Source organism: Pinus tabuliformis, chromosome 1_1 (assembly GCF_031772625.1).
Source record: "Pinus tabuliformis cultivar Carrire ecotype Pingquan chromosome 1_1, CPIR1, whole genome shotgun sequence".
Classification (NCBI taxonomy): Eukaryota; Viridiplantae; Streptophyta; class Pinopsida; order Pinales; family Pinaceae; genus Pinus; species Pinus tabuliformis.
Window position 1 is genome coordinate 123,571,214 of NC_142297.1, and position 20,964 is coordinate 123,592,177.

Consider the following 20,964-nt stretch of genomic DNA (forward strand, 5'->3'; position numbering starts at 1 on the left):
TAGAGGCGCTGACGCAAGTCCTAGAGATAGTGCTGGAGGATTTAGTGGGATAGACTGGGAGCTGGAGAGCCGATTAGGGTGACGCGGTCCCTATCAGAGTGGCGTAGAGCAGCAGAAGTTGCATTGTTGATGTGGGATCGTTCATCCGATGATTTAGCCGGAATATTTTTCTCTAAATGAGACATACTACTGACGAGGGAAATCTCTGTTGGGTGAGCCATTACTGGCATCTAGGTTGTATTCTGAAACTACATAATAATAAAACCCTTTAAATAGCTGCATCAGTTTTCCTGCATTGGGTTTTTCCGGGGACATTAGTCCAAAAACCACGGTGTCACTTGTGTGCTTGTTTACTTTTGGTTGATGATCTATATGTGTTGATATTATACTTGTATTTATTTTCAGTATTTACATGGTAAATAACTTGTTAAGTAATTAAACAAGTAGGAAGAAATAAATCAGATAGTACAGGAAGAATTTCTAATGGGTTAAAATTAGTGTTGACTTAGTGGGTCCTGACCCAGGTTCAAAGTTAATTTTTCCAAACAAATCCCTACACTACTAAAGTCTCGCCCAAAGCAGTATGGGGGGATGCTAGAACCAAGTTTCCGCACTTGCAAATGGTTGTGATGTCGTTTTATACCCTAAACCTGCCTTTACACAAATCGATAAGCCCCTAAGGCTAATCGATATAATCCCTTCTTATTAGCTTCTAGACCTTTGCGAAGGTCTACAACTGTCTTTCGCGGACCTTAAATAGGTAAATCCACCACTTATGTGCCTCTGTAATTACTCCTAAGTTTGTTATTACCCATATTGGCTTAAGTGTCTGATATCTTTAACATGTATTAAGATATTCTTCACGTAAATAGATATTAGCACTTGTGTTCATATAACAATGTAAACCATGCAAAATCGTGCATCAATACAACATTAAATCATAAACCCATCATTCATCTTAATATAATCGCATTTATTCATAACAGAAGTAAATGGACAAAACACAAATATTTCCAAAATAATCTCTTTATTGATACTTCATATTTGCTCACAGACTCGAGACTACCCTGCGCACTCAGTTGCGAACTCTACTCTAGGCCTCTGCACACACAGCTGCAGAGCCTCTCTTCTACTCTAAGACCCTTCTCTATTTTCTTCTTAATGACCCATTACACCAAATCCTCAACTATGAACTGCCTTAGACTCTCTAAGACTCCTTTTTATACAATCCCATGGTCCACTGACCATGGGTTAGGTCTATACAAGCCGACACAATTTACATAAAAGAAGGGAAAATCCCTTTATGAACCTTACTATCTACGCATTTCGCAACCACAACTTGTGGAGACTTGTAGCTTAGCTAATCGATGTGATATAGCGATGGTGCGCATCGTCTCTCTTTCTTCATCATACTATTGTTGCAATTCCCGGGCCTCTCTGTTCAACCTCTGCAGGTTAGGATTCTCTTGCAAAGTCGTAACGACCTCCATAGACTACTCAAAGAGCATGGTGCAATCCGCCACCGCGGCATCTACTGTTGTGACTGCATCCTTTACAGCTGCCTCACGCTGTTCTCTGACCTCTGGTGGAGTTGAAGGTTGTGACTTCAACTCAAGCTCTGTGATTTTAAGGTTCAGTTCAAACTGAACCTTGGCCATCTCTGTCCTTGCATCACGCACACCTATAGCCAACTTTCGAATCTTGGCCTCCATTGGCGCTTCTTCTGGGATATGCAGTTCTGGAACGGTTCTGCATGCTTCAGCTACCACTATTGTGGTTCGCTCATTCTTCTCCTGAACCTTCTTCCATGATTCTAGCGCGGTTGTCTTCTCAACGAATATTTGTTCATTGTTGACTTTTTGCTTGTTTATCATGCTCAGTGCACGCTGCTCTTAGGCCTTAAGCTCTGCAATCACACCTACTTGCAACGTGTGAAGGAATTCACTGGGGAGCGTGGCTAAGTTTAGACCAATATTTTTTAGAGTGCTAAAACTAGCCTTGTCAGCATCTGCCTCCACGCTCAGAGCTCCATCAGGCAGCACAATAGCCTTGAGATCCAAGGATTGAACTAACTTTGTTGCTTGAGTGGTCCCCAGTGCCAAACTGGTTGATGTCGCACTGCTCTGCCCTGTACCTGCCTGCAGTCTAGTTGTTTGGATTTTCAACTCGCGTAGACCCATCTATATAGCGACCAATGATTGCTTCTATTGTTGCTCAAACTATTGCAGCAGTTCCGTTGTCATGTCCGTTACCTTGTCTCCAATATCATCCAAGTCACCCTTCGTCAAGGTGATTGGATCAAGCGACGATTTGGATGCTTTGGACTTCTTGGGTATCCTTCCTTTTCTTGTTCTCTATGCCGCTTTATGTGGAAGGATTGCTCTCCAGACCTTCGCCGCCCTACTCTGATTATTCTTCTTCGTCCATTTGGGGCAAAGTAGATTTCTTACTTCTGTTAGAGTCACGTTCTTCCTGCTCTACTTGTTCTTCTGTGGTGCAATCTGCTTCTGCGTGAGCCTTCTCCTTAGTCTCCTTCTTCCTCTTTTCAATCAACTACTGAACCTTTAGTTAGGTCACTTCCTTTTTCTGCTTTTCCATGGACTTTCTAGTCCTGGCGGCCAAATCCAATGGTGTGTGCCAATCTGTTGGCCATCTCTTAAGGACTTCGATAATGGCATCATCCGTAGCCAAGTATGGAAGATCATACCACTTCTGATCTGGATCCTTCAGCACTCAAATGTAAATGCGGTGGAAGTCCGCTTTGAACTCTATGTACCCAGATAACTGCTCAAAGATGTTTGGCGAAAACTGTGGCTTTCGGTTGATGGCTATATGAATTCTCATCTCCATCGATACCCCAAAAACTTTACTTTCTCAAACCCGTGCAATGTCCTTTATGGCCCGTAGCGAAGAAAACTTCACTGCTTCTGGTAAATCTGTTTGAATCGGAGGAAACTGGCTATCCTCCAGCAATTCCCACACGACTAGCACAATTGATAATAGTGGCCATGAATAATGAAATGTCTTGATTTGGTCATGTGCCTCCCTGCAGTTCGTGAGGAACTCGTTGCACAGGTAGCATGCCCAGTGATCTGATAATGAGATCTAAGACAATTAATAAGGTTTCACAAACTCATGTGCATGGATTTGTCTATGTTATTTTATGCAATGGATTGATAAGATTGCGAAATACATAGACAATGAAGCAGTAAACAGAGCATAATAGACAACACATAACACAACAAATTTAATGAGGAGTTCACCAAATACTCCTGGGCTACATCTCCTGGTCCAGCCTTAAGTGGTGGCCTCTCTATTATGTCTTCAAGCAAAGTTTTTACAACAGTATGAGCTCAATTTGAGACTCAATACACAATAGATATAACAGTAAGAGTTTGCTTGAACCTCTCAAGCCTTCTCTGAGTACACAGACTCTCTTAATCACTCTCTATCTCTGTCTTAGCTCTGTCTCGGCACTGCCTCCAATACTGCTTCCCCTGTTTGCTCTCTACCTATGGCTTTAAAGCCAATCTGGGCTGCCTGTTTGTTTCTCCTTCTTGGCTTTCTATCTCCTGGCCTTTGTCTATTCGAATCCCTCTTCTAGAATTATTCAATCATTGCATAACTCCTAAAGGGGAGGCGGCCACCTATTCTGCAACGTAAGAGTACCTTGGGCCCTTGAAATCCTTCGGAATCCCGAACGTGATCATTTTCTGCTAACACAGGAAAATGCATTCACAATTGTGAAATTATGCCAAAACGTAGTTCATTTCAGACTTCAAAAATCTTTAAATACGGTATATTCCCCTATCAAGTCTATTCCCAATCGCTATTGCAAGCCGCTTTGGCCCTGCTCCAAGGTTCTCCTTTGTATTTTAGAAATACGTTAAAACTGTGAAAATGCATTAAAAACTGGCTTATGGTGGATCTGAAATAATATATAATAGCCTTAAGGAACCCTTTCAGGTCCGCTTATCGCATCGACGCTTCGCCCCTTGTATTTTGTTAAATGAATGAAATACGCAAAATACATTAAAAATGCCATTTCTGGGGATCTAAAATCTTATGAAATAATATTTATATAACCGTCGGGTCTGGTTCATCAGATCACAGATGTGTATGTGTATATGCCCGCTCCTCTATGTAGCCCCGATTACAATATCGCGATGTGATTGATCACAATCGCACATCGCGATAACCCAGGTCGTTGTAAGCGCTCTTGTAATCTCTGATAGCGATCCTATGATGCAACGTGGGCTGTTGATCTGCACGCTTGATCAACGGTCCTAGTTGACCCTGTCGATCACCGTCGCAAGTGTTACTTAGTCTGCGCCGATATCTGCTAATTTCCATCGCCAATTGTGATCCACCGATCAGATCTGGATCGTTGATCGGCCAGATCTGATGGCTACTATGCATTCAATTGTTCAAACCTCCGATACTCTGTTTTTCGTTGTTTTCACATGTTTTTGGCTTCCCGATAGTGTTTTTCTGCCATTCTAAGGGCTCTTCCCATGCAATGGTTTTGATCTTTGGCATGATTTTAAGAGTTTTCAAGACTTAGAGAGTGTTCTTGGATCCATTTGGATCATGCCTTCCCACTAAAAAGGCTTTTGGACCACCAAAAGTTGTTTTTCAAGTATCGCTCAAGTGAGGATACAACTGCCTCACTTTCCCAAACTCTATCCATTTTGCACTGCTGGGTTTTGAACCTTTGAGCCCGATCCTAAGGTACTCCACGTCCCCTCCGCATGTAGTCCTCACCTTCCTATCCAGAACTGTATCTTCTTGTAATTCATTAAGGTATTCAGGAAACAGATCATTAATGGAAGGAAATTGACTTTGCTCTTCGGGATTTTCAATTAATGAAGGTTCAAACAGTCTTAAGTTTTCTGCATTTACTATGGAATAGATGTGAATGTATGCTGGCAAATCAAGGCAGAAATCATTCTCACCAATTCTCTCAAGTATCTTGAAATTCCCATACCTTATTGGCTTCAACTTCTTTCCCTCACCTTGCATCATGTCCTTGCTGATATATAGCCAGACCTTATCACCAACTTTGAAGTTGTGCTCCACCCGATGTTTATCATGCCTTGCCTTGTACTTGGCTTGGCTCTTTTCCAGTTGTTCCTGCACGGCCTGGTGAACTTCTTGGATCTGTTCAATGAATCTGGCTGCTTTGTCCACATCACTGTGTCCATCAACTGCTATGTCTTTTTCAAAGACAAAATCCAAGGGAGACCTTGGTATAAAACCAAAACAGGTCTCAAAAGGAGATCTCTGTGTAGAAGAATGTTTAGCATGGTTGTAAGCATGTTGTACATAACATAAATGTTCATCCCAAAGCTTGGGATGCTTGCTGCAATAACCCCTAAGCAACTGGATCATTGTTCTGTTGACTACCTCTGTTTGGCCATCTGTTTGTGGATGAAAGGTTGTGCTATTCTTTAGTCTGGTGTCCATCAATTCCCACAGACATGACCAAAACTTCCCAACAAATCGGGATTCTCGATTAGATACTATGGAAGTGGGTAACCTAAAATGCACCCAGACATACTGAAAGAATAGCTTCGTTGTTTTCTCAGCTGTAATCTGCTTGTTACAAGGTCTTAAAATACACATTTTGCTGAACCTATCCACAATAACATATAAATAGTCATGTCCTTTCTAGATTTTGGCAATCCCTCAACAAAGTCTAGGAAAACACTTTCCCAAGGATGGGAAGGAACTGGTAGTGGAGTGTACAAGCCTAGCTTCCTATTGCTGGGCTTGATTTTAGCACACATGGTACACCCTCTTACATACCTAGAAATTATTTCATGCATATTTTGCCAATAGCAGTATCTTTGCAACTGTGCAACTATTTTACTTACACCAAATGACCTAATATCAGAGAAGTATGTCCTTCCCTAACTATGTTAACTCTTTTAGTTTGTGGAATGCATAGCTTTCCCAAATGATACAAGAGTTGGTCCTTAACATAGTAATCCAATTCTTCTACCTTTTTGTGATTACTTAAAGCTGGATATACATCTTTAAAGTCTATATCTTGAGCATATTTTTCAATGTAGCTTTCATGCATTACTAATTTATGCTTAAGTATAGTAGATGAATTTATAATTGGTCTGAACAACATATCTGCAACTTTATTGTGTATTGCCATTTTATATCTGATGACTAAATGAAATTGTTGTAGCAAACCCATCCACCTATAGTGTCTTGATTGCTGCAATTTAGTTTGTGACTGAAAGTACTGAAGTGGCTGATGATCAGTATGTATAATTGTTTCTTTGCCCATTAAGTAATATTTTCACTTCTTCATACTTTGGACTAATGCATATGATTCTTTATCACATGTAGGATAATTAACTACTGCAAAATTAAAAGTCTCATAATGGTAGCATATGGGTTTACCATGTTGCATCAACACTACTCCCATGGCATAGTCATTGGCATCTGTTTCGATCTCAAATGATTGTTGAATATTTGGAAATGCTAGTACTGGTGTTGTACTAATTTTTTCTTTCAAGGTGTCAAAGGCTTTCTGTTGTTTGCCTCCCCACTGAAACACCTTTTTCAATCCTGTTAAAGCATGTAAGGGAGCTGCAATTAAGGAAAAGTTAGTAATAAACTTTCTCCAATATTGTGTTGCTCCTAGGAAGCTTCTAACTTCTGTAGCAGACTTGGGTTTAGGCCATTTTACAATGACTGCAACCTTATAGGGATCTATCTTCAATTCACCATCCCCTACAATATGACCCAAATAATTTTAATATGTTTTTCCAAATTCACACTTTGATAATTTAACATAGATATTTTCTTTTTTCAAAACATCTAGAGTCTGCTTTACATGCTTCAAATGTTCTTCCCATGTTTTACTGAAAACAAGAATGTCATCCAAATACACAATTACAAAATCATCAATAAAAGGCCTAAGTACATCATTCATAACTGTCATGAAAGTGGTAGGAGCATTAGTTAAGCCAAAAGGCATAACTAGTCATTCATACAGCCCTTGCTTTGTTTTGAAAGCAGTTTTCCATGCATCTTGCTATGTTACTCTGACTTGATGGTAACCACTACGCAAGTCCATCTTGGAAAAGTAAACAGCTTCCTTCAACTGATCCAATAGATCATCAATGCGAGGAAGGGGATAACGATTCTTGATCATTATTTTATTCAGTGCTCGGTAATCAATGCACATCCTCCATGTACCATCTTTCTTCCTCAACAACATGATTGGAGATCCGCATGGTGATGTGCTTGGTCTTATGAACCCTTTCTCCAGCAGCTCCTGTACCTGCTTCTTGATTTCTGCATTCTCTAAAGCAGATAACATGTACATTCTGATGTTAGGCAATGGAGCATCTTGCTGCAAATTAATATCATGTACAATTTCCCTTTTGGGTGGCAGACCTTTAGGTTCTTGAAATAGGATATCATATTCTAAAACAAATTTTTCTAAATCAGCTTGTTGTTTAGCATCACAGCCTTCAAATACATTGGTTTTATCAGGTTTCTTTTCCTTTACAACCATCAGTAAAAATTGCTTGCATGAATTTGCAATTCTTTTCATCGGCCCTGAGTTTATGAGAGTATAATTATTCTTGAGTTTATGAGCTCTTACAATATATTCAATTCCATATTGAACGAGTTGATACTTATTTTCAACTCTATAGAAAATGGCTTTTCTATCATACAAGTAAGGACTTCCTAAAACAATTCCACATATATCCAAGGAAACGATATCTAACTCAACCTCATCTATAAATGCTGACCCAAAAGAAAACCTAAGTTTACATTGTCTAGTCACTTGTAGCTTTGCTTTATCACATACCCAACCTAATGGATATGGCTTCTTGTGAGGTGTGGTTTGTAGTCCCAATTTCTTTACAATTTCTTCAGAAATCAAGTTTACTTGTGAGCCACTATCAAATAAAGTATCAATCATAACTCTAATATGAAAAAGCTCATACCTTTTCCTCTCATTTTCTTCATTATCAATAGTTTGTGCAGAATTACTAGTAGATGATTCAGAATTTTTACCTTTTATACATGTGGCTGCGATTGTTGTTTCATCACCTGAGTTTGGCCCCAAATCTTTCTGTATAGTAGCAGAATCCTTCTTCTTTTTTCCATCGAACTTCTTAGGTTTCAGCTCCAGATGCAAAGACCAGCAATGTTCATCATCATGTCCATCCTTCTTGTAGTGAGTGCATGAAGGTTTGGCCTTTTGTACATCATTTTCCTTCCTCTCTTTCCATTTCTGCTTCCTCTTTTCCTTGTTCTTGCTTGCAGTGGGTTTTGATGATCCCCAAATCTCTGGGTTCACATTCTTGCCTCTAGCCTCTAGATGGGTAGCCTGGACAGATACCTCATCTATGCTAGTAGAGTTAAACATGAGAATGGTGTGCCTCAAATAGTTGTGTAGACCACCTATATACTTCAACAAAGTTTCAGGTGAGTCTAAAGAAATGCCTAGAATCAAATATCTTTTTCTAAATTCTTGGGTGTAGCTTTGTACACTGCCACTTTAATTGGCGAAGAGTTTGCCAACTCATCATAGCTTGCTACATATAAGCTAGTGGATAGAATTGTTTTTTAATTGCAGAAACAAATTCACTCCAAACAGAAAGAATTTTACCATGCTTCTTCAAGTCAGTTTGTGTCCTTCCTTCCCACCATACCAAGGCAGTTCCTCCAAGGGGTAGGCTGGCCAGCTGAACTTTAGTCATGTTTGAATCAATGCTTCGCACCCTACAATACATATCAATCTGTCTAATCCAGTTATCTAGCTTCTATGCATTTAATTCTCCATCATATACTGGAAAATCAAATTTAACATATAATTTAATCAAAGATGTTTTCTTCTTTTTATTTTCAGGGCTGTCAGGAGGTGTGGATATGTTAGAAAATTATATATTATGGAGCAATGGAACACATAAAATATTACAGAAATATAAACATAGAAAATGCATAAAACAAGAGAGACACAGATATACGTGGTTCACCCAGTTTGGACTACGTCCACGGAGAAACAACCAGTCCTTCTTTTATTATATTATCCAGCAAACTGAAGAGATACAACCTACAGTAGATCCGTTGTAACACACTCTTCGCTCTCAATATCCTCTCTCTTCCTCACTCAGAATACAAATATGCATAGACGCAATGCAATTCCCTCATATATAGTGAGGGTTGCCCTCTAGGGAAAAAAACCCTAAATTAAACATAACTTCTACCGTCAGATCATCCGCCTAATGAACAGTCCAAATTGAGTAGAAATTACTAGACTTTTACAAGGCAATTTTACATCTATTTTTAGCTTCGAGGGCGCTGCCCCCAAACCCCCGCCGGGGGACCGCTAGCCCCTAGACCCCCCAGCTGGGGAAGATTAGCCCCCCTGGACCCCCGCAGAGGGGGACAAGTTCCCCCTGCGTGGAGGGGTGTACAATCTTCCTGGGGTATACATCTAGCTGAAACCTTTGAATACAGAAGATAATCAGGCTCCACGCCCAATAGGATAAAGGAGCCTCTTTTCCTTTCCCTTTGCATTCAGAATGGCCATCTAGAAGAGATTCTTCTATTCCTTTGTCTTGTTTGGAGGTTGAAGAATCTTCACTTTGACCTTTCTTAAATTCTCGATACATTTCTTCTACCATGGCTCTCATGGTCATGAAACTATCCATGAACTGAGAGTCTGATTCCAAGGGGTTTTCTTCTACCATTTCCTCCTAAGATAGACTCTACCAATTTTTGGGTTAGTTTCAACCAGTTCTCCTTCTCCTACTTTGAGCTTTGACCTAGTTATCATTCACCAATCCAGCACAATCTTGTCTAACCTTAGTAAACCTAAGCTCTGATACCACTTGATCTGATAATGAGATTTAAGACAATTAATAAGGTTTTACAGACTCATGTGCATGGATTTGTCTATGTTATTTTATGTAATGGATTCATAAGATTGCGAAATACATAGAAAATGAAGCAGTAAACAAAACATAATAGACAACACATAACACAACAAATATAATGAGGATTTCACCCAATACTCCTGGGCTACATCTCCTGGTCTAGCCTTCAGTAGTGGCCTCTCTATTATGTCTTCAAGCAGAGTTTTTACAACAGTATGAGCTCAATTTGAGACTCAATACACAACAGATATAACAATAAGAGTTTGCTTGAACCTCTCAAGCCTTCTTTGAGTACACAAACTCTCTTAATCACTCTCTTTCTCTTTCTTAGCTCTGTCTCGGCACTGCCTCCAATACTACTTCCCTTGTTTTCTCTTTGCTTGTGGCTTTAAAGCCAATCTAGGTTGCCTATCGACCTCTGTCTACTTGAATCCCTCTTCTAGCATTATACAATCATTGCATAATTCCTAAAGCGGAGGTGGCCACCTATTCAGAAACGTAAGAGTGCCTCGGGCCCTTGAAACCCTTCGGAATCCCGAACGCGCTCGTTTTCTGCTAACACAGGAAAATGCATTCACGACTGTGAAATTCCACCAAAACACAGTTCATTTCGGACTTCAAAAGTACTTAAATACGGTCTATTTCCTTATCGGGTCATCCCCAATCACTATTGCAAGTCACTTCGGCCCTGCTCCAAGGTTCCCCTTTGTATTTTAGAAATACGTTAAAACTATGAAAATGCATTAAAAAATGGCTTATGGCGGATCTGAAATAATATATAATAGCCTTAAGGAACCCTTTCGGGTTCGGCTTATCACATCGGCGCTTTGCCCCTTGTATTTCGTTAAATGAACAAAATACGCAAAATACATTAAAAATGTCTTTCCTACGGATCTCAAATATTATGAATAATATTTGTATAACCATTAGGTCCGGTTCATCCAATCGCAAATGTGTATGTGTATATGCCCACTCCTCTGTGTAGCCCCGATTTTGATATCGTAATACGATTGAACGCAATCGCACATCGCGATAACCTCGGGTCGTTGTAAGCGCTCTTGTAATCTCTGATAGTGATCCTGCAATGCAACGTGGGTCGTCGATCTGCACGCTTGATCGACGGTCCTAGTTGACCCATCCAGTCACCGTCGCAAGTGTCATGTAGTCTGTGCCAATATTCGCTGATTGCCACCGCCGATCAGATCTGGATCGTTGATCAGCTAGATCTAATGCCTACTGTGCATTCAATTGTTCAAACCTCTGATACTCTGTTTTTTGTTGTTTTCATGTGTTTTTGGTTTTCCGATAGTGTTTTTCCGCCATTCTAAGGGCTCTTCCCATGCGATGGTTTTTATCTTTGGCATGATTTTAAGAGTTTTCAAGACTTAGAGAGTGTTCTTGGATCCATTTGGATCACCCAGTTGAACTATATGCCCTCCGTGCACTGAGACGCTAACGAAACAATTAGTGTCGGTACCTCGTCCGTGCGGCACTTTCTCATCACCTTGCCAGCCAAAATTTGGGTGACCACCTTCACCATGGGGTCAGTAATACTAGAAATAGAATACTCACGTGCTTTCTTGACAAGTTTGAACTTGTCCTTCATCTTCTTAGCGAGGTCACGCTCCCCTTATTTCCATCAAATGCCTTTGCCGGATTCAGTCTAGAGTGAGGGAGTAATGTGATCCTATGGATCATCATATCAGTGATTGGTATCGACTCACTCAACCACAAGCACCTGTCATGCACAAGGCACAACAACTACTTAATGAGGCACCCATAGGAGGCTCAACAACCTTGCCTTGTTTACCCCGCAAATCCATTCCACCAACTCCAAAACAATGACACCAGACTCCTTGTAGAATACTCGCTTCATGAAGGTATCAGTAGCCAGGTGGGGAAACCGCTCAACGTCTCTCAACACGTCTCCCAAATCCCAATCTTCAAGTTTCATATGTGGGACGTGCACCAAGCACAGACCTTCAAAAGTGATTTTTCTGGCAGTAGGGGTGTGTTCAAGGAGGAACTATCCCTCATCTGGGTCCTTCAGGACCTTCACCTTGCCTTGGCACGGAGGGATGTACTCCAGCAAATTCGTAATAGCGTCTACCCCCTGAAAATTTATGTCTTCATAGCCCTCCTCGGCCCCAAGTCTACCACTTTGCCTTTCTCCTACGCGGTTGGATTTTCTTTTCTCTGAGCCTATGTGGATGCATGATTCCTTGGTGACTCACGCACTGGCATATCTTCTTCTGTTTATCCTTCATCGGCTTGGGGGCCTCTCTCGGCAGTGTAGGCTTCGGCCTAGGCGACCTCAGCACCTTAGGAACTGTTGCAGGAATCTCCATACTCACAACCTCAGGAGCATCTCCCTTGGAGGCGACAGCCCCCCCAGTACTAGCGGTCTCATCTAGTGCAGACATGGTGTTGTTAATGAAGTTATGATTGGACTTAGACACAAGGCTTGCAAGAAAATTCTGAGAGAGCTCACGCAACAGATAGCAGAACTAAAAAATTCTCAGAATGCAAAGTGTTTCTCATTGGACGGCCATCTATAATTTATAGGAAAATTCGAATTCATATTTGACTGTTCCCCCCAAAATCCATTCATAAATGCAATATTAGCGGTAGATTTCCAAATATTTCACACTTGATTTCAGCCTTAAATGCCTTAAATGTCGGTTGCCCGCTCCTTTTAACCGTCTTCTAGTAGTCAAATCATGAATAGTGACCGTAACGGTCACTTTTTGGCTACGCTGCGCTGTCTCTCGTCCTATAGTGTAGCTCCCTTCACGTGTCTGCTGATACTATGACATCCTCCCATTCCACGCAGACCCTTCGTCGCACAGCTCTACAACCCGGGCAGTGTAGTTTATAGTCCCACACCTCCTTGCAGCTGCCTAGAGCGCTAAAATGATGCTACCATCATATAGTCATGTGGCCAGATCCCCGGTGTATGGCTTCAATCGGCTGCCATTTACCTTTCCGAGAAATGGATCTCCATTCAATTTCACAAGTTGAATTGGTCCACCATCAGTAATATCCTTGATAACATATGGCTCCAGCCAATGCATTTGAAATTTTCTTGGAAACTTATCAAACTTGTAGTCATATAATAAAACTAAATCGTTTACCTTGAAGGTGTGCAGTTTGATGTGTCAATCATGCCATGACTTTTCACGCTCCTTCTAAACTTGTTGATGGAATCCATCCAAGAATCTATCTTCCTCCAGCTCTGTCAACTACGATAACCTCTGTTATAAGGCTCCACAATCCGCCATACCTATGAACGCTGCTATGCATAGACTAGGCATAATGTATTCCATCGACATCACTGCTTCTACGCCATAGACCAGCCTGAAAGGTGTCTGTCCAGTCAATTTCTTACAAGTAGTTCTATGAACCCATAACATTGCTAGTACGTGCATGTCCCAATCATTCCTCTATGCATTTCAAACATTTTTCAGTGCATTATCCAATATCTTATTAAATGCTTCCACCATCCCATTAGCCTAAGGATGATATGGCATGATCTTTTGATGATACACTTGGAATTCGTCAGCACTCTAATCGTTTCATTAAGGAAGTGTGTACCACGATCACTCATTAAAATCTTTGGGTAGCCAAACCTGGTCAGCACATATTCAAATAGGAACTTCACAGTTGTTTCCCATGTACAATCCTTCACAGTATGTGCTTCCGCCCATCTGGTCAAATACTCAGTCACGGTGATGATATACTGTGCACCTGTCTTCTTTCTTGGAGGCTGAATCGGTCCTACAAAATCAATCGCCCATTTCTCAAATGGCTGCAATGATACTTTCATATTCAGAGCCATCTCATCCCTCCTCGATGGCCTGCCCGTCCTCTGACATGCATCACACGCCCTACAATATGCTTTCGAATCCTTATTCATTGTTGGCCACCACAACCCGACGCATAAAATCTTCTACGTTGTTGCCTTTCCTGCATAATGGCCTTCCGTAGCTCCTCCATGAGCTTCAGTGAGGATGTTGTTCCATTCAAACTCAGGCACACAACGTTGCAATATCTCATCCGCTCCCATTTTATATAAATGGCTTGCAATCACAGAAAATTTTGTCATGTGTACCACCAATTCCTTCTTCTGTTGACTCGTGTACCCCTCTGGAGTTGTTCCCATAGTTAGGAAGTGGATGATGTCTACAAAATGATTGTCTGCCACGTGCACTGCAAAAAGCTGTGCGTCAGGAAATCCTTCCTTCAAATTAGGAGGCTCCTCTCCTGTTTCAATGCGTGACAGGTGATCTGGCCTTGCATTCAATCGTCTTGGCTTCACAATTACTTCGAAATCATACTCTTGAAATAACAACATCCATCTGCATATTTCCCCCCCAACACAGGCTTGTTGACTAGGTAATTTAATGCAGAATGGTCTATGCACATCTTAAAGTGTCCGCCTAGCAAGTAATGCCTGAACTTCTGGATCACGTACACCATAGCCAACCCTCCATGCTTCGTCATCAAATAGTTATTTTCAGCCTTAGACAGCTTCCTACTCGCAAATTCTATCGGGTGATTGAGTTCTCCTTCACGGCCTGAGTCAGTACCACTCCCAACGCAATACATGATGCATCCACATGCACATGAAATTCCTTCTTCCAATCCGGGAAGACTAGGATTGGCATGGTGACCATCTTCTCCTTTAACACATCCAGGCTCCGCTAACATTCTTCATTCCAACAGCATGTAGGGTCCTTATTCAATAGTTTTTCCATCAGCATGGTAATATAGGCATAACTCTTGATGAACTTTCGGTAATAACCAGTATGACCCAGTGTTGCGCGAAACTGTTTAACACTTCTTGGCGCCTTGAAATTAATTATAATTTTTGATCTTATTTGGATCCACCATTAATCCTTGTTTGCACACTACATGACCCAGTAAGATTCTGAAGGGGACGCAAAATAGACACTTCTTCAAGAATAATGTGATTTGATACTTTTGGCACGTATCCAACATCAAGTGCAAACTAGCTACATGGCGCTTTATGAGCCCAAACATTGTCCAATCATTAAAGTATACCTCCAAAAACTTGTGAATAAACTCTTTGAACGCTGCAATGACTACGCACGAAAAGATTACCGGCGTATTCTTAATTCCAAAAGGCATCACTGTATACTGAAAGCATCCCCACTCGGTTGCAAAGGTCATCTTACTCATATCTTCCGGCATGATCTTTATCTGATGATATCCAAATAACCCATCAGTAAATGAATATGCTTCTTGTCCTTCTACATTATCCAGCACTTCATCGGTGAACAGAGTTAGAAAAGGATCATGTACGCAAGCAACATTCAGCTCCTTGAGAACTACGCATATCCTTATTTCACCCTTCTGCTTCTTTTCCTGAATGACCATGGGACTTACCCAATCAGACTCCTCCACTGGTTCAATAATACCTGCTACAAGCATTTTATCCAAATTTAAGCATACCTTTCCTTTATACTTTGGATTAAGGCAATATGGCCTCTGTTTCATAGGATTCACGTCTGGTTTCAACATCATCTTCATCACCCCTAAATCACCTATGATCCCCTTCAAGTCTAAAAAAATTGTAGGGAACAAATCCTGGTACTCGTGGAGAAACTCAGCAACCTTATCCACCGTAGCATCATCCCAGTAGTCCCCTATCTTCACAAACTTTGGCTCTGCCTCTATTCCAATGTTCACTTGTCTAGTTTTCAGTGATGTGGTGATATTTGGATTCTCTATATGCAGCACCTGATATCCTCCTCGCGCTCCCCCAATGCCTTGGTCTGGAGGCCAAGTTTCTATCTACATCCTATATGTGGCCATTCTCTCCATAATTAACTCATAACTACAACAATTGCGCTCATCGTGACCCAGTGATTTGCAGAACTTGCAGAAGAGCTATTGCGGTGTCTGTACAAATTTCTGCAGCAAGTGACAATTGTCTGTCACATGTTTTCCAGCTACTTGACAGATAGCACACTACAACACGGGCCTTGTACTTAGCCCTACTTGAGCTTCTGTCCTCAGAGGCATCAACCCTCCTCTTTGCCAAGTCACTTTATCTTTCTTCAAACTTTGAAACTCTAGGCAAAGATTCTGAAACTCCGCATGAATCTGCTAAACTCCCAAAGCAACATCTTGATTTGGTGTCTCATGCAATCTCATCGCAATCTCCAGAGCTTGCACTTGGTTCCTAATCTTTTGCTGTGATAAAGCAACCGCTAGATGAAGCAAAGGCGAAGCCACAAACCATTCGCAGCGCTGCCCATCTGTAATATTCATGTTAGTTTCGCGGATCTTTCACTTCAATCTCTGGTCCATCTCCTAGGGTGTATCACCAGGCTTCATAATGATTTCCTTGAATCCCGTGATTGATTGCGCTTCAGAATTGGGCCTATTGAATTCCTTATTCAGCATAGTCTGAATGTCTGCCAATGAAGTTGTCGGGTTATCGGTGCAGCACTTGATGTACCATGTTAGCATGCGATCCTGTAAAGCAGTAACCAATGTTGCTTTCTTCATCTGATCATCTATAATCATCTAGGCCTACCACACAACCTTCGCAACGAACCAAAACTGGTCTAGGTCCTCATTTCCCAAGCCCTTGAAAACGGGAAACTTCACTGTATTCGCCATATTGAATGGTGGTGGAGGTGGTGGTGGTGTGGGCAAAGGTGTATGCGGTGGAGGTGAAGATGGAGGTGGTGTGGGTGGATGGGGTATTTGCGGGAACCCTTGCCTTATTAGCTGGACAACGCTCTGCAGTGAAGCCTGTGCTACTCCTTCGTCGTCACTCAAAGGAGGCTCAATCAGCGGGCTATATTCGAGTCTTTTTCCCCTTCTATCCCTGAATAACTTTCCACTTCACGTAGCTCCAAACATCAAGGTAATTTCATAACCCGCTTTTCACACAAGATCATTTTAATCCAAGTATTCAAAGATCTTAAATACTTACCTCGCGGTCCCTTAAAGAAGCGTCGCTCTGCTTTCTTGTAGTTGACTGAGGTGTCAACCGCGAAATCTGTCACAAATCCTCCAATGACACGATCAAGCCAGTGATCAAAAGTGCGCACAATCTTATCTTCAGAGGCTTCCAATCTCCGTACTAACTCTAGGGTCCACACTATTGGACTGTCAAGACTCCACCTTCCCTGTCCATCCACTAGCTTATTGATCCACTTGTATAGCTCGATCAGGAAGGAAAAAAAGAAAATTTTGTGTATCTTTGTGTACAGATATCTGTCCAACCATTGCTCTTTCGTCAATGACATATTTCTGTTTTCTTGTGCTACAAATTCATGGATCTTTCTATCCAACCAATCTTCAATTTCCTTCTTAGTTGGATTCTAGTGATGCAACATCACACATCTCTTTATGTAGATCTTGGTCCCAGCAACGGAACCATTTTTTGGCTTAGTGGGTCCTGACCCAGGTCCAGAGTTAATTTTTCTAAACAAATCCCTACACTACTGGCCCTTTCGGCATCAATCTGTGGAGCGTGGTCTGAAGTCTCACCCGAAGTAGTATGGGGGGATGCTGGAACCAAGTTTCCGCACCCAGAGATGGTTTTGATGTCGTTTTATACCCTAAACCTGCCTTTGCACAAATCGATAAGCCCCTATGGCTTATCGATATAACCCCATCTTACTAACTTCTAGACCTTCGCGAAGGTCTACGACTGTCTTTCGCAAACCTTAAATAGGTAAATCCACCACTTACGCACCTCTGTAATTACTCCTAAGTTTTTTATTACCCAGATCAGCTTAAGTGTCTGATATATTTAACATGTATTAAGATATTCTTCGCATAAACAAATATTATCACTTACGTTCATATAACAATGTAAACCATGCAGAATTGCGCATCAATACAGCATTAAATCATAAACCCATCATTCATCATAATATAATCACATTTATTCATAACAAAAGTAAATGGACAAAACACAGATATTTCCATAATAATCTCTTTATTGATACTTCAGATTTGCTTACAGACTCAAGAACACCCTACGCACTCAACTACAGAGATCTGCTCACTCAACTTTGGACTCTACTCTAGGCCTCTGCGCACACAACTGTAGAGCCTCTTTTCTACTCTAAGACCCTTCACTCTTTTCTTCTTAATGACCCATTACACCAAATCCTCAACTATGAACTGCCTTAGACTCCCTAAGACTCTCCTTTTTATACAATCCCATGGTCCACGGACCATGGGTAGGTCTATACAAGCCGACACAACTTACATAAAAGAAGGGAAAATCCATATATGACACTTACTATCTACACGCTCGGTGACCACAACTTGCAGAGACTTTACATTTTACATAACAAAATCTTGGGTTTTCTGCCCCAAAACTTGGGCTTTTGCCCCAACATTGATCCTAGGGGACCCTGTCCCAACACTTAGAAATTCCAACATGATGATGCATTTCGACTTGGCCATTGCTTCCTCGTACTTTTCATTGTCAGTTGGGTCAACTGGGATAACCACATTTCTTAAGGCGAAGGCCTTGATACAATGTCTATCTAGAATGGACAGGATCCTGGCCTTCCAGATGACAAAGTTGGACACCTCGTCTAGCATGTCCTAATTCCTCAGTCCATTCATGGCCATCTCTTTGCTCTTCCTTTCGACTCCTCCGAGTCTCCACTTCCCTTTAGAAGTTCTTTCTTTGACTCCCTATGAGTCTCTACTTCTCGTCTGGAAGTTCTCTACTAGACTCCCTCTAAGTCCTGATTTCCCTCCTGGAAACCCGCCTGCCAACCGTTGAGTTGCACCTCTTCGATCTCCTATGCACCTACAACACTAATATGGATTTCTTGGCTAGAAATATACCTAGGTAGTGACTCCCTCTACCTTTCTTTTTCCCCATTAGGTATTTCTCTGTCTCGGCAACAACAGCACCCCACCAACTTCACTCCCCGCAATCTATCCACAGCTTCCTATGCCCCAACAACTAAAGGACTGAGCCACTAGGCTATGCACAATCCCGACACTGGCTGAAATGCTCCCATATCCAACTACGTCAACCCTCCTTCTCTCTGTGTGGTTCTTCGTGATCCTTTTCTGCCCTCCTCAGCCTTTGCACTAAACTCTCTCTGGCTCGAACTGATGACGTGGTCCCTCTGCGTCAAGCCTTCTCTGCCACTTTCTGCTAAGAACAGCTTCTGTCACTCGAGACAGTTGATTTTTTTGCAAATGCTTTGATTCAACTGGTGACTTCAGATCTCCTATGATATGCAACCCTCTGATAACATGTTGAAATTTCTAAGTATTACTCGTAAGAAATTTTATCTGTATTCTCTAGTTTATTTCTCCTGCTTTTTAATTACGAACAAGTTATTTAACCATATAAATACTAAAATAAACACAATACAGTCTCAACCCTCTAAAGATGAACAACTAAAAGAAACAGACAAACACACAAGTGACACTGTTATTTTTGGACAACACGACCCCAGAAAAACCCAACTTGGGAAAACTGGTGCAGCAATTATGAGGTTTATTTGATTATGCAGTCTTTATGAGTACAATTGGGTGCCAAACCGGCTCACTCGATAGATAAAATAATCTGGCAGTAATACCTCTCTATTCGGAAGCAGATATTCAGAAAGTTTTCCCCACGAGACCGTCTCCAACACAATTTGAAGCTTAGTGTCAACCCTCCTAACCTCTATGTCAACCCAAAACTCACTTTGTGCAGCCTCTATGGCCCTCTACATCACTCCTGCAGCCTCTATGGCCCTCTACGTCACTCCTGCAGCCTCTACATGGATGACGCAGGCCCTTCTGGCCTCTGCGCAGTCCCTTCTGCCTCTATGTGGCTCCCTCTAGCTCAGTGTATGCTTCTCTCTGCTTTTGCATTGGTCTCCTTGCACTATCTCTACCTCTCTGCCTCATACTCACTTCCCCTCGCTACAACTGATCACTGATTCGATTTCTCTTAGCAAACCCCGCTCTAGAAAATTGAATGATTGATCACTTTAGTGTGTTCTCCAACTGACCCTCAAGCGTCCTCTATGTTGGTCCTTCAACGGCCAAGATTACATCTCTAATCAACGGCTAATATTATATTTGACTTGATCCATGTCTTTTAGAACCTTCTAATCCAGTTTTATATTAATACCCATTAATATTTTAATTTTCCTAAGTTTAGACTTAGGAACTCCATTAAAAATATTAATTATTTTAATATCTCCTTAACCGGGTAGAATCTGCCCAAACCATTTCTGGGTCTTGGAGATCCCATGTGCTTTATCCTCTCCACCAATTTTCATGGCTAGATCACATCTAATGTTATCCAAAATCAACAAACACATGTACAATAAGCCCAAAAACATGTATGGGTACATAAGCCCTGAATTGACAAATTTGTTGCAAATGAAGTGAGTACCATACCCAACTTTCACACACCTTCTTGGCGAAATTATGAAACATCAAGAATTGACAAATTTGTTGCAAATGAATTGAGTAACATACTCAACTTTCACACACCTTCATGGCGAAAATATGCAACATCAAGAATGAAAAATTTGTTGCAAATGAAGTGAGTAACATACCCAACATTCACACATCTTCATGGCGAAAATATGCAACATCAAGAATAACAAATTTGTTGCAAATGAAGTGAGTAACATACTCAAATTTCACACACCTTCATGGCAAAAATATGCAACATCAAGAATGCTTTCAAAAGAAATGCATTCACATACAAACTTGTAACCACAAATTGCCTTCTTTGTTGCATTAAAGTGAGTCAAACAGAACTCCACTTTCAACATCTTGCATCATACAAGTTGCAGCATACTTTTAACAGAAACGTAATGCATCCATAAGGCAAAGAAATGCATTTTTAAGGCAAAGAATTGCATCTATTAACAAAAGAAATGCAAGCCTTATTTGGATAAGAAATCAATCCACCTCTTACCAAACCAATTCCATGGTGCTTCTTTCAGCTGCACATCATCTTCACCCACATCAATTATGGAATCCTATGTTTCCATCTTTGCCAAAGTCTCTATCCACCATC